Raw genomic sequence first — 13735 nt, forward strand, 5'->3', positions numbered from 1 at the left:
GCCAGACGATATTCCCTATGTACTTGCATGATGACCTTCACCTGGGTGCTGCCAAGATCGCCATCCTACCCTTTTATCATGTTTACTGTCAGTTTCATCATGTCCACCATCATCAAACCTCTGAACAAGTACTGTGGAAGAAAGGTAATAGTGACCAAATATAGTTTTAACTGTTTAGTTTTGGGAATTAAAAAAGTATATAATATTGTTGACTTTGTCTGCAATGTAAAATAGTACTATATGTTGTAAAACGGTTTGAAAAAAACATTTTAAGTGGTTTTTTTATTTGTAAGTACGATTTATATTTAATGCTAATAACGTGGTAGGATTTGGTTTATGAAAAAAAAACATTTCAACTTAAAATTGTGGAATTTGGGAAAACTCCCTTCAAATTTATGGTTTGCAACTATAAAAATAGCTATATAATCATGGATTGTTTTAGTTCCTACGTATATTCAACTCTAAATAACCAAAGTTTTGAACGTACTATTATGAATAAGGATACAAGATACTTACTAAGAGAAAATGCAGCAATATTTTCACAGTATAACAGTTAGCGGTGTTATTGGATAACTATTGATTTTTTAAGAACAATTTATTACGCTATTCTAATAAAACGTTATAATTTGAGAAATTCTTTTCTGGCTATAAAGTTATTCTCTGTAAATGTCAAAGACTGCCCGGAAGAGGGATTGAGGGAACAGGGGTCTATTTCGTCATACTGAAAAGTATGTAGTATGCAGTGTATCAACAGAACACTGCTTTTTATTGCAAAAGCACGTAGCAAGGAAATAATGAAACATTTTAAAATTTTAATTTCATTTCAGCTAAGATTGTAAGTATTTGCTGTTCAGGTAGCATTATGCATGGGAGCCATTGTGGGCCTGGGCGCATGTGTTTGGGTGCGGTTTGGATCCTGCCACATCTTCAGCCGATACCTGATATACGTCATAACCGGAATGTATGGTAAACACCACTAAATAAATGTTATTTTAGTGTGCCATGAAACAAGCATACAGGTAATTCTAGGTTATTATTGCTTATTGCATGCACGTGTCAAATTTACATACTTTTGCATTCTTCTGCAATATGATTGTTTTAGTTTTCCAAAGAATAAATACTTTTTTAATTGAAATTCGTTTTTGGTTCTCGTGTCTTAACAGTGTTTTGACTTTTCTTATATTCATTTCCTCCCTTTTCCTATTCATTTCAGTTTCATGTTTCTGCTAATTATAATAAAGACGAAATTGCTTGTTGAGACTTTTTTTTTATGTATATAATTTTCACACGAACTTTGAAGAACAGGTTGATTTCAGAATAATATTGTTACAAGGAAACATTATGAAAATAAAGAATTTAATTTTACACTAAAGAAATTTACACTAATACGTTTATAATATACTAATTAAATTAATTACTAAGACTAAGGATTTGTTATTCCTTATTTAGATATAGTATAAAAATTCATGAAAAGCTTAATGTGCACATGAAAATAGGAGTAATTATCCTTTTCCTAATACTTCGATAGGTCATTGCAGGTGTAGCCATATCGACACTGATGGTTACGAGTTTGGGGATAACTGCAGACTTCATCGGCCAGGATCTAAACAACGGAGCCTTCGTCTATGGTATCGTCAGTTTCTGTGACAAAGTGACTTGCGGCGTGCTCATCATGATCATTCAGGCATGGTGAGGAATATGAATGTACTATGGTTGGTGTTGAGGGAATAGAGCAAGCTATATTCAGGGTGTATTAAGTCCTGAAATACCTGCATGTATTCCAAACGGATTCCGATATCAATGTAAAAACTTCACTATACCTATTAAAATGCTTTGATGACTTTTTTAAGGATAAATAAATATTTCCCCCATTTTTAAAAGGAGGGTAGAAGGAGGTAACTTTAAAATTTCAAATTGCAACCCCTATCTTGTGACATATCATATTAAAGGTCTATCCAACAGAAACACAATAACACTAAGACAAAACCTGTGCCGTTTGTAGCAGAGCTTATGGGCAAATAATGCAAAAGAAAGATAACTTGTAGGGACAGTGCCAATGTCTTGAGCATATTAACACAATGCATGCGTGATATCTTTTAGAAAGACTGAGGGGCCCAGCTTATTTCTTTACGTAGTATCTAAATGTTTCTGGTATGCATGGTTTGGGAAGAGGTGTCTTTGTTCTAAATAGAATTACAGTGTAAGGGATTATTTGCCCATAACTTTTGCTAGGATCGTTTTAGAGATGTCTTTGTTCATCACCTCCTTCCATGATGTGTTTCCATTGAATAGACCTGTCATAAATTAAAATTAAAATGACGTGTCGTAAGATAGGGGTTGCAGTTCGAAATTTTAAAGTTAACCCCCTCCACCCCTCTTTTTAAAAAAAGGTGGATAATATTTTTACCCCTCAAAAAGTTCATAGGAGTATTTAAATAGGTATGGTGAAGGTTTTACTTCTATATCGCAATCCGTTTAGCATGTATCCAGGCGTATCAGGACTTAATGTACACCCTGTATATTAACCTGACTATAAATTAAGTAATTTAACTTAATTACCAAAAATGAGAATGTATCATATGAACACATATTTTGAGAAATATTTTTTCTTTAGACTTCATATTTTGCTTTAAAAATAATTTTTACATACACAAAAAATGCTTCTATGATGGTGCAATGTACATCACGGCATTTTAGTCAAGGTCTACCACTAAGTAGACTGACCCAGTTTTTTTGTCTGCTGGGGGATGTAAAAATTTCTTTTCTGTGTGATTTTATCTGTCTACCTGTCTATCCGCATGTCATATGGAAAATTAAACGTTATATAGATTTTAAATGACACGTGCTGTGGCGCACTCCTGCCTTGTTAGATAATTATGTAATACATTATACTTGTATTGAGGTTACTATTCCCATTATAGTGTATGGATCATAACATTTACAGTTAGATACAAGGTTGTAACCTGGAATACATTGTGCAGGTCTTGTGGTGCATGCAAGGACCACTACCGCGACTCTCTCTTCTATGTTTGCGGTGGCGCTGCAATATTGGGCTTCGTGGTTGTACTTACTATGAAGCCAATTTCAGGTAATGTACAGTGGCATTTCCTATAATTACTGAGCCAACTTAGTAGTATAATTTTCTTTACTGGTAGAATGTATAGAATTTGCCTAATAATATACTGGTAACAACTTCAATTTACGTGTACAATTATATTAATAATATTATTATTATTATAATTCATCAACGCAATTCATATAAGTTCATGTATCAACATCATATATTTTGTAAGAATAGAATGCTACGTTTCGATGATTGGAATCTACCTTCATCTTCACGTGACAACATACCTAATACTTTGTTTAAAGCAAAGACAAAACAAAGTACTATAACAGACTCGTTAAAGTCAAAATGCTTGGAAAAGAAGAAGTTGTACACCAGAAAGATTTAAACAAGCACCTGAGATTGATAACTGTGTAAATAATAACATGCTATAAAACCGCACAATATAGTGCACTAGTCGACACATGCCACACTCACCAGAAGCGGTGAGACACTGAGGTAAAAATCAATATCGGCACTTTCCGCAGCGTGCAAAACATCTAAAACAGTAAACCGAATGGTGTTTTTGGGAGGGTTATGGGCCAGACGTTCTTATTATATAGTTGGATGCTGCATAAATCATATGTCTCATTAGTTTATTTATAATTAAAGTATTTTTATGTCTCACTGTTTTACGATAGCTTATATTTTAACGAGATTCTAACAAGGACTACAAATACCTTACGTCAACAAGGAAAGTTTGTAAGTTGTTTTCTTTCTTCTTTGTTTTTTGATGAGGATTTCCCATACTTTATTTTGCTGCAGAAAATGAACATTAACTCTAGTAAGTTTACCTTTTAATAGTACTTTTGCTTCGCTTTACTGATTTTAATTTGGTTTTCATACTACAAATCTTCTATATTTGCCGTTGCTCCTCCTCGACAACTTAAAGATTGGTGCTGCTAGCATATACAAAAAGAAATACATTATTTTTTCAGCAGCAGAAATTAAGATCCCACTAAAAGACTTACAGATTAAGTAGGGATTAAAAAATAGTTTCTAGGTATAAAAACTTTTATATATTGTAATTAAATAATTTTTATTTCGGTTTCTGTACTTGACTTGCCTTAAGATTGCTTAAATCATAGCGTATTAATTGGTTTTATAATGTTTGTGTATTGTTATGTATGTTAGTGTTATTTAGTTGTTAGGTATATAACATGAATTCGACGCTAGTTATTCTGGAAAACAGTGATGTACTGAGAAGCGCTTAAGAAATAAAGGAATTTTTATTTATATATTTATTTAGCTTGACACATTTAGCTGATACCCCCTCTAGATCTTGAAAGTGCCATTATTTTATATCTTTACCTACTTATCTCGCATTGATGCAACTGATATTTCAGTATAAACCGGTTAGTTTAAAAGAGTTAACCTGGATAAAATATGGCCTTAGAAAATATAAATGCTCCATATTTGTAGCCATTTTAATATCCTCTAATTTGAACGTTCACCAAACCTAGTGTGGCTGACAATATCTTAGCGTGGAATGTTACTCAATCAGTTTCAAGTACAACTAGGTTGTCAGTTTATACGCAAATTGACTCATGGCTCCTAGATTGAACACTCAACTAACTCACCGAATAAGTAGGGACAAGCTTAGAGTTTTTCATAGACCAAATAAAATGACTTGGATCAAACCTAGATGCTACATTTGTTTAGATCAGTAAACAGAATTACTATTACCTATGGATCATTACACAATTTTTAATTTTCTAATCAAATTAATGCAATTTTACGTAAGTAAGTAATAAAATGTGTATCGTGGACGATAGATAACCGACTGCTCGAATTCATACTGATACAGTTTAAACTTGTTAGAATAAGTTTATGATATGTTAGATTATACCGTATCAATATAATACTAAAGAAACCTTTTTGACTAGGTTAATCTTTTTTATTTCAGTTTCTACGGTGCAACTTCTGGTAGGGACTTTGCAACTGAAGATAGCGACGAATTATGAAACAATATTACATGTTTGACAAATAAAGTATTTAGCCTTCTAATAATTTTTAAATATACGTTTGACTGACCTGAGGAACTGCAGATAATGTATAAATACATTTATGGAATATATACACGATTAAAATTTTGCACTGCCTTCAGTTGAGACTTCAAACCAGATTTTATATTCAGCTAACGTAAATTTTTAATCTTGAAGTGAGTTCCAGTTCACCTGTTGTGCAGCGTCTGAAGTCTGATGCTGCCACAGACAACTCCTGGAAACTGGAGTCATATACGACTGAAGAAATCCAAAAAAGTCGGCGATAAAGAAGCTCAAAACCCATCAGGAGTTTGATTAATTTCAGGAGTCAATCTGTTACAGCATCAGATTTCAGACGCTGCACTAAGCGACTGGTGAACTGGAGCTAATCTCAACACTCACATTGAGTCCAACCTTCCATCCATAACATACATATTATCGGACATCGGCTTATGGAATATAAGGAGAGTCTTTCAACACCTCTTTTTGCACCTTTTAAACCTTCTCCTGCCAGATCCTTAAGTGGTTTAAATATTTATCGCCTTCAGTTACCGGGTGTTAGACTGAAATGGCTGATCTGTCATGAGATGGTAATATCTGATTAAAAGGTTCAAGATGACACATAAATAAATTTGTTTGATCTCTTCGGGTATGCGTGGACTCCAGATTTCCAGTAGCCAAATGTGTGACAGCATCAGATTTCAAACGCTGCACTAAAGCGGAAGTGTAATGGAGCTGAACTCAACATTCACACTCATACTCGGTTTCCGTAATCTAATTTTAAAATTAAATTCTCCTCCGGATCGCTCTCCCATCAAACTGTGGTCGCCTCTATCACCCTTCGGTCCTGTGAAACCCTCTGTAAATAGTAAAGACTTACTATTAATAATATAAATTACTCTTGATTACTATTGAGTTAATTCTTATTTCTAAAATCGCGACTGGTCTTTAAAGTAGCGAAAATTACATCTTGGTCTCTAAAATTGTGAAATATTATCTGAAAGAGCCTGTAAAGTTTAATCAAATGTTCTGGGACAACGTTGTTTTGTGACAGCACAACCATATGTTAAAAAACATATAACTATTATTTTCTATTTGCAAGGATTACCAATTTTAGTGATTTTTCATTTCAGTGATTAGGGAAGTACTCATCTACCTTAGAAAAATTCCTTAAACATAATATGATCGGAATTACAAAAATTGTGTTCAATTATTTTAAAATGCTCTTCAATTGAAGGTCAGGTCTATTAACTATTTTATTTATGGGACAATAGTCATTGATATTTAAATTTCATAATATCAAACCTTTTGCACCGTAAAGGTATCCTTATTCAAATGGTTGCGTAAGGAGATGCTTCGAGGTGTCTGTAAGAAGAAGGATGAGATGCATTGGCTCATATAATATCAAACTATCTACTTTAATATTTAGGTCACTACAAATGTTATTCTGTTTTATATACTATATAAAATGTACGCTGCATTCTCAATATTGTTCTAGCTTTAAATAATGTTTTGTTTTCCTTTTAAGATGCTCCCCATTTCATAGTTTATAAAAATTACTACACAGCTATATATGATTTCATTTTAGAATTAACATAAACACTGTAAACATCATGTGGCGAGACGATAGTTTTATGGCTCCCCACACTGCACATAGTTCCATAATATTGTGATTTAATGCAGTCCAAAGTATAAAAACCTCTTGCCTCATTTGCGGAAGTCCATCGGATTACTCATTTCTGTTTAATAACAAATGATCTCAGGTGACCGTAAGATTGTTTTGTGAAGATCTTGATTTCAGCTGAAACGTATGTAGTAGATCATAACCAAAATAGTTTATTTTGTTAGGAAAATAGAATATTAAACGGGGCCGATCTCATAAAAGTAAAACAGTTGTCTATGCAGACAGACCGTTGCGTCTGCCGTTCAACTCTCTTTAGTTCCACTATCATACTTTTGTAATTAACGTTGTATGCTGCCCAATTACAAGTTTTACGAGAAATCTGTCGTGACGTGTGTAAACAAGAGTATTTATAGCAAAGAGTGGCTGAGTTCTACCCGAGTAAAGTAAACACGTACATTTATTTGCAAACAATCTTTTACACTATTTTACACTTTTAGTGTATGGTTGATACAGTTGGAGTGTGGTAACAATTTAACTGGATAGATCGACTAGATGTACTATTTTATTTTGTATTGTATATCTATTACAGTTGTAAGCGTCCGGTACAATTACATATAAGGTTATTTATGATTCTTGTTTATCATTTAATAGAGCCTCCAATGTTAAAAACAGCAGGACAAGATTTCATATTACAATTTTATGGGTTATAATTAAAACGTCTATGGATGTATGTAATAATTTGCATTATATATTTTATGAATAATTTTGAGTACTTGGTACTTTATGGAATATTTCAAAACAGCATAGGGATAATACGGTGTTGCAAGAACAGGTATCTGCTGTCTTTTTTACGTGTAAAGTTATTGAATTTAAAGTTAAGCGTTTAAAAGTGTAACAATAAAAACGAACCCGGTCTAAAACTTGGTGTACTATTGGCTGTGTTTTAAATGTTTACATGGTTATATTGTTGAGAGATCAGCTCTAGAAAAATTTAGGTAGAAAACAACTTTGAAAAAAAAAAACTCTTCGTAAGTTAATAAACACTACGTTAGTAAACACAACTGTTTAGCTATCAAACAAATCAATTAAGAGGTTGATTAAAAATATAATTTTGTATACGATGTAATAAAAACAAGCAACGTCAAGCGTGGCTGCTGCTTGGATGGGAGACTGGTGAGTGATTATGTTCTTGCAAGCAGCCCGCCTGTTTGGTCATTGCTTGTTCGGAAGTCACCTGCCGTTGGTCCCCCAAGATAACTGTTATAGAGAGGGTCTTAGTCCTAACTTCATATGGTAAAACAAGACATTGTTTACTTTACTTTTTTATGCGTGATTTCTCTATCTATTTCAAGTTAAGTGCTTATAAAATGGAAACTGTTTTCAGATCCTATTGTAAGTATTATTGAGTGTGTTCTATTAGTCAAAGTAGGAATAAGTGAGTGTAGTTGTATCATATTGTATGGCAAGAATTTTTTGGCATTACCTTGTTTGTTAAATTTAAATAGTAATATTTTCTTATACCAGTAACAACACAAGTTGTGTTATGGTTATGTAAATCATTATATAATACTTCAATATAACACTTAATGATCTCAGATCGGCTGCAATAGCTTGCCACATTTCCCCGCGTGCTGTGTTATTGACCTTCAATTAACGAACGCATTGTGTAAAAGTCTCAAATATATTAATTGGTGGAGGTAAATGTCAGTGCATTTCTAAATGACGGAGAAATTATAAATTGATACATTTCTAAGGAAATTCAACAGTTCTTTTGAATGGAAAGAAATTGAATGGTTTTGGTTGTACAAACCTACCGGAATCTACAATGGTAACAAACAAATAGAAGTGATCGGTTAGTCAATGTCAGTGTAATCAATGATACTCTACTGCTGAGGGAGAGAAGGGTCGGCGAGCCAAGGCGGAATCTACAATGGTAACAAACAAATAGGAGTGATCGGTTAGTCAATGTCAGTGTAATCAATACTACTCTACTGCTGAAGGAGAGAAGGGTTCTTTTGAATGGAAAGACATTTAATGGTTTTGGTTGTACAAACCTACCGGAATCTACAATGGTAGCAAACAAATAGAAGTGATCGGTTAGTCAATGTCAGTGTAATCAATGATACTCTACTGCTGAGGGAGAGAAGGGTCTGCGAGCCAAGGCGGAATCTACAATGGTAACAAACAAATAGGAGTGATCGGTTAGTCAATGTCAGTGTAATCAATACTACTCTACTGCTGAAGGAGAGAAGGGTTCTTTTGAATGGAAAGACATTTAATAGTTTTGGTTGTACAAATCTACCGGAATCTACAATGGTAGCAAACAAATAGAAGTGATCGGTTAGTCAATATCAGTGTATTCAATGATAATCTACTGCTGAGGGAGAGAAGGGTCGGCGAGACTAGGCAGAATCTACAATGGTAACAAACAAATAGGAGTGATCGGTTATTCAATGTCAGTGTAATCAATGATACTCTACTGCTGAGGGAGATAAGGGTCGGCGAGCTAAGGCGGAATCTACAATGGTAACAAACAAATAGGAGTGATCGGTTATTCAATGTCAGTGTAATCAATGATACTCTACTGCTGAGGGAGATAAGGGTCGGCGAGCTAAGGCGGTAACAAACAAATAGGAGTGATCGGTTAGTCAATGTCAGTGTAATCAATGATACTTGATACTTTACTGCTGAGGGAGATAAGGGTCGGCGAGCTAAGGCGGAATCTACAATGGTAACAAACAAATAGGAGTGATCGGTTAGTCAATGTCAGTGTAATCAATGATACTCTACTGCTGAGGGAGAGAAGGGGTCGGCGAGCCAAGGCAGAATCTACAATGGTAACAAACAAATAGGAGTGATCGGTTAGTCAATGTCAGTGTAATCAATACTACTCTACTGCTGAAGGAGAGAAGGGTTCTTTTGAATGGAAAGACATTTAAATAGTTTTGGTTGTACAAATCTACCGGAATCTACAATGGTAGCAAACAAATAGAAGTGATCGGTTAGTCAATGTCAGTTTAATCAATGATACTCTACTGCTGAGGGAGAGAAGGGTCTGCGAGCCAAGGCGGAATCTACAATGGTAACAAACAAATAGGAGTGATCGGTTAGTCAATGTCAGTGTAATCAATGATACTCTACTGCTGAAGGAGAGAAGGGTCGGCGAGCTAAGGTGGAATCTACAATGGTAACAAACAAATAGAAGCGATCGGTTAGTGAATATCAGTGTAATCAATGATATTCTACTGCTGAAGGAGAGAAGGGTCGGCGAGCTAAGGCGGAATCTACAATGGTAACAAACAAATAGAAGTGATCGGTTAGTCAATGTCAGTGTAATCAATGATACTCTACTGCTGAGGGAGAGAAGGGTCGGCGAGCTAAGGCGGTAACAAACAAATAGGAGTGATCGGTTAGTCAATGTCAGTGTAATCAATGATACTTGATACTTTAACTGCTGAAGGGAGATAAGGGTCGGCGAGCTAAGGCGGAATCTACAATGGTAACAAACAAATAGGAGTGATCGGTTAGTCAATGTCAGTGTAATCAAGATACTCTACTGCTGATGAGGAGAAGGGTCTACAATGGTAACAAACAAATAGGAGTGATCGGTTAGTCAATGTCAGTGTAATCTACCTGCTGAAGGAGAGAAGGGTTCTTTTGAATGGAAAGACATTTAATAGTTTTGGTTGACCGGAATCTACAATGGTAGCAAACAGAAGTGATCGGTTAGTCAATGTCAGTTTAATCAATGATACTCTACTGCTGAGGGAGAGAAGGGTCTGCGAGCCAAGGCGGAATCTACAATGGTAACAAACAAATAGGAGTGATCGGTTAGTCAATGTCAGTGTAATCAATGATACTCTACTGCTGAAGGAGAGAAGGGTCGGCGAGCTAAGGTGGAATCTACAATGGTAACAAACAAATAGAAGCGATCGGTTAGTCAATGTCAGTGTAATCAATGATACTCTACTGCTGAAGGAGAGAAGGGTCGGCGAGCTAAGGCGGAATCTACAATGGTAACAAACAAATAGAAGTGATCGGTTAGTCAATGTCAGTGTATTCAATGATAATCTACTGCTGAGGGAGATAAGGGTCGGCGAGCTAAGGCGGAATCTACAATGGTAACAAACAAATAGAAGTGATCGGTTAGTCAATGTCAGTGTAATCAATGATACTCTACTGCTGAGGGAGATAAGGGTCGGCGAGCTAAGGCGGAATCTACAATGGTAACAAACAAATAGGAGTGATCGGTTAGTCAATGTCAGTGTAATCAATGATACTCTACTGCTGAGGGAGATAAGGGTCGGCGAGCTAAGGCGGAATCTACAATGGTAACAAACAAATAGGAGTGATCGGTTAGTCAATGTCAGTGTAATCAATGATACTCTACTGCTGAGAGAGAGAAGGGTCGGCGAGCCAAGGCAATATTGAATATCCTCTCTCTCAGTAGTAATCTAACACTCACGCAATCTGTTTGACCGACCTAACAATCAAGATTGAATACATAAAATAACATCTTGCTTATAACTGCATTGTGAAAATAGCAGTAATGAGGTCATATTAAATGCTATTTCGTTATGTATAGGTTTTAATAATAGTAATTTTGGGTTTTACGTTTCTATTTATTAACTTGCTCGAAACGAGAGCGACCATCAATAAAGAAACTATCAATGAGTGAGCTCATATCCTTGCGTGGAATTTGGTAGATTTAGAGCTGATCAGATGATAACAAACAGTGATAAATGAGGAATGTTTCTAAACGTAAGTGTTTAATTAGTGTTCACATCGCAACTAGAAGAAATATGGCTTGTAAATTTGGAATGATTTGGATTTGATGAAGAATAACTATTGCCCATTTAATTATCATATAAAGGATTGAAGTCTAATGAATATGCTCAAATGATGATTTCGGAGGAAAAATGCAAGGTAATAAGATCGATGGAAATAATGGAAACTTCTTCAACCTCAATAACATAACATATTTAATGCCAGAGAATGAAAGTCTCAGTGAATTCTTCTTCACTATGTTCTTTGTGATGTGACATTACTTAAACGAACCAATCAATTTAAAACGTACAGGTACAAAGGAAAACTATAAACAATAAAGTTCTTATAGAACTGGCTCACTGTAACTTCTTCACCTTCATTTTTCAGCTTTTCATTTATATAAGAGCATTTATTTTCTTTGCAAATTCTATTAGTTTCCTTGAAAAACTATTGTAGAGATGTTTTTTTTTGTAATACACTATCACTCTTTATAGACCAACAATGTCTTTGTATTTGAGCTTTTTTCTGTAGCTTTACTGGCAAACTTGTATATCTTGGTTCAAGTGTATATTTCGGCAAGATAATGTGAGAAGCTATATATCTCCGGTATGTTATATAAAATAAAAACAGCTAATATTTCCTCATATATGTTCGGCTCTGGTTTTTGTATGTCGTATAGGTGTACCTAAATTACTAATTAATTAGCTGTAAATTGGTTATCAGCTAATGACACTAATGAATAATATAATAAATACATATTTGTCATGATTTGACAGTAAAAAATTACAGTTTTACCAAAGAAAAAAGTATACCTTTATTGAAATAAGTTAATCGACACAAATATCCTGTGCTGCAAAGTACATGATCTAGTTTAAGACTGATAAGAATCAAACAGGGTACAACTGTTGTACAGAATGGTGGAGGATAATATAACATGTCGAGATATAATTGTGGACTGCTCCAAATTGAAAACTAGAATACAAGTAAAACAAACAGATTTATGTGGCTGAGGAAAACTTCTCCCGGCGTGGCGGTGAGGTGGTCAGGGAGATAACTAACAACTTCGTTTAGCCCTCCTACACAAACAAGAACACGACCCAAGTCGAATTGATGTTCGACGTTTGTTTGTTGCAAAACTGTTTTCATTAAAACTGCAGCTTCTGGAGCTTGAATAATAATTATAAGTGTACAATTTGTAAACGATTGTAGCAACTGAAAAATTTTTAACGTAGTTTGTTACAGCTTAAAATAAAGACTAACCGAGCACGTATTCTTTCTGTACATTCTTGTGTTACCGATAATTGTAATTTGCGAACAATATTTGAATGCTCGTTAGTTAAATACATTCCTAAATAACAATTTATAAAATATACAACGTTGAAATGGAAATCAGGAATAATAATCCTTTGTATATTAAATAATGTAACGCAAAATTTTACTGCCAGGTTTCTCCAGACCGTGTCGTTGTCTTTTGAATTTGGTTAGACAGGAGAGTTGCAGTCAGTTTTGTCAGAGGTAAAGGCTAATCAGGAGATGTGACTAGCACTTCCAGTCATTTTTCTATTGGCCTCTGGTCTGACGTAGGTGGTTGGTTGACGAATGGAGAACTATTGTGACCTGTATTCTGTAGTTCAGTTTTACTAATTAGTTTTGTGTTTAGTTTTTTATTAAGTGCATGTTTTAGTGTTAGTGAAGTTGACACACAACATGGTGGTTGTGATTCCTGACTTACCCGTGTCACAACGCTCTGGTAATGATATGTTTATTTTAACCTAGTTTGTAATTATGTATTAGGTTAGTTCTTTACCTGTAGAAGAGATCAGATTACAGATGTCTAAACGTACTGGTACTCGTTCTTGTATCACCGAACGATGGCAAATATACGGAAAAAATCCTGTTTTCTTCACTTCCAGTCAGCTTCATGACTTTTGGTGTGCCTTTATAGGCATAGCCAAAAATTTTCAACAATTAATGAACATGGGAAAGGAAATTTATCAACTTTCGATCGTAAATTTTCATTCCATCAAGTAAAGTTAGCCAATTTGGTACATACAGTCGTTATGTTCAGTCGAATCCTTTGATAATCTGTTGTATTAGTTTATTTAAAATGCATTGATATATAAAATACATCTTTTTATACAATATTTAAATCCAAATTATGAAATATATAGCCAAACGACGAACATTGACATAATATTCTCTCATACGTAGCTAAATTATACACGTAAATATATTTTTGGACTCATAAAATTTTGT

The sequence above is a fragment of the Homalodisca vitripennis genome, chromosome 2, assembly GCF_021130785.1.
Source record: "Homalodisca vitripennis isolate AUS2020 chromosome 2, UT_GWSS_2.1, whole genome shotgun sequence".
In the NCBI taxonomy this organism is placed as follows: Eukaryota; Metazoa; Arthropoda; class Insecta; order Hemiptera; family Cicadellidae; genus Homalodisca; species Homalodisca vitripennis.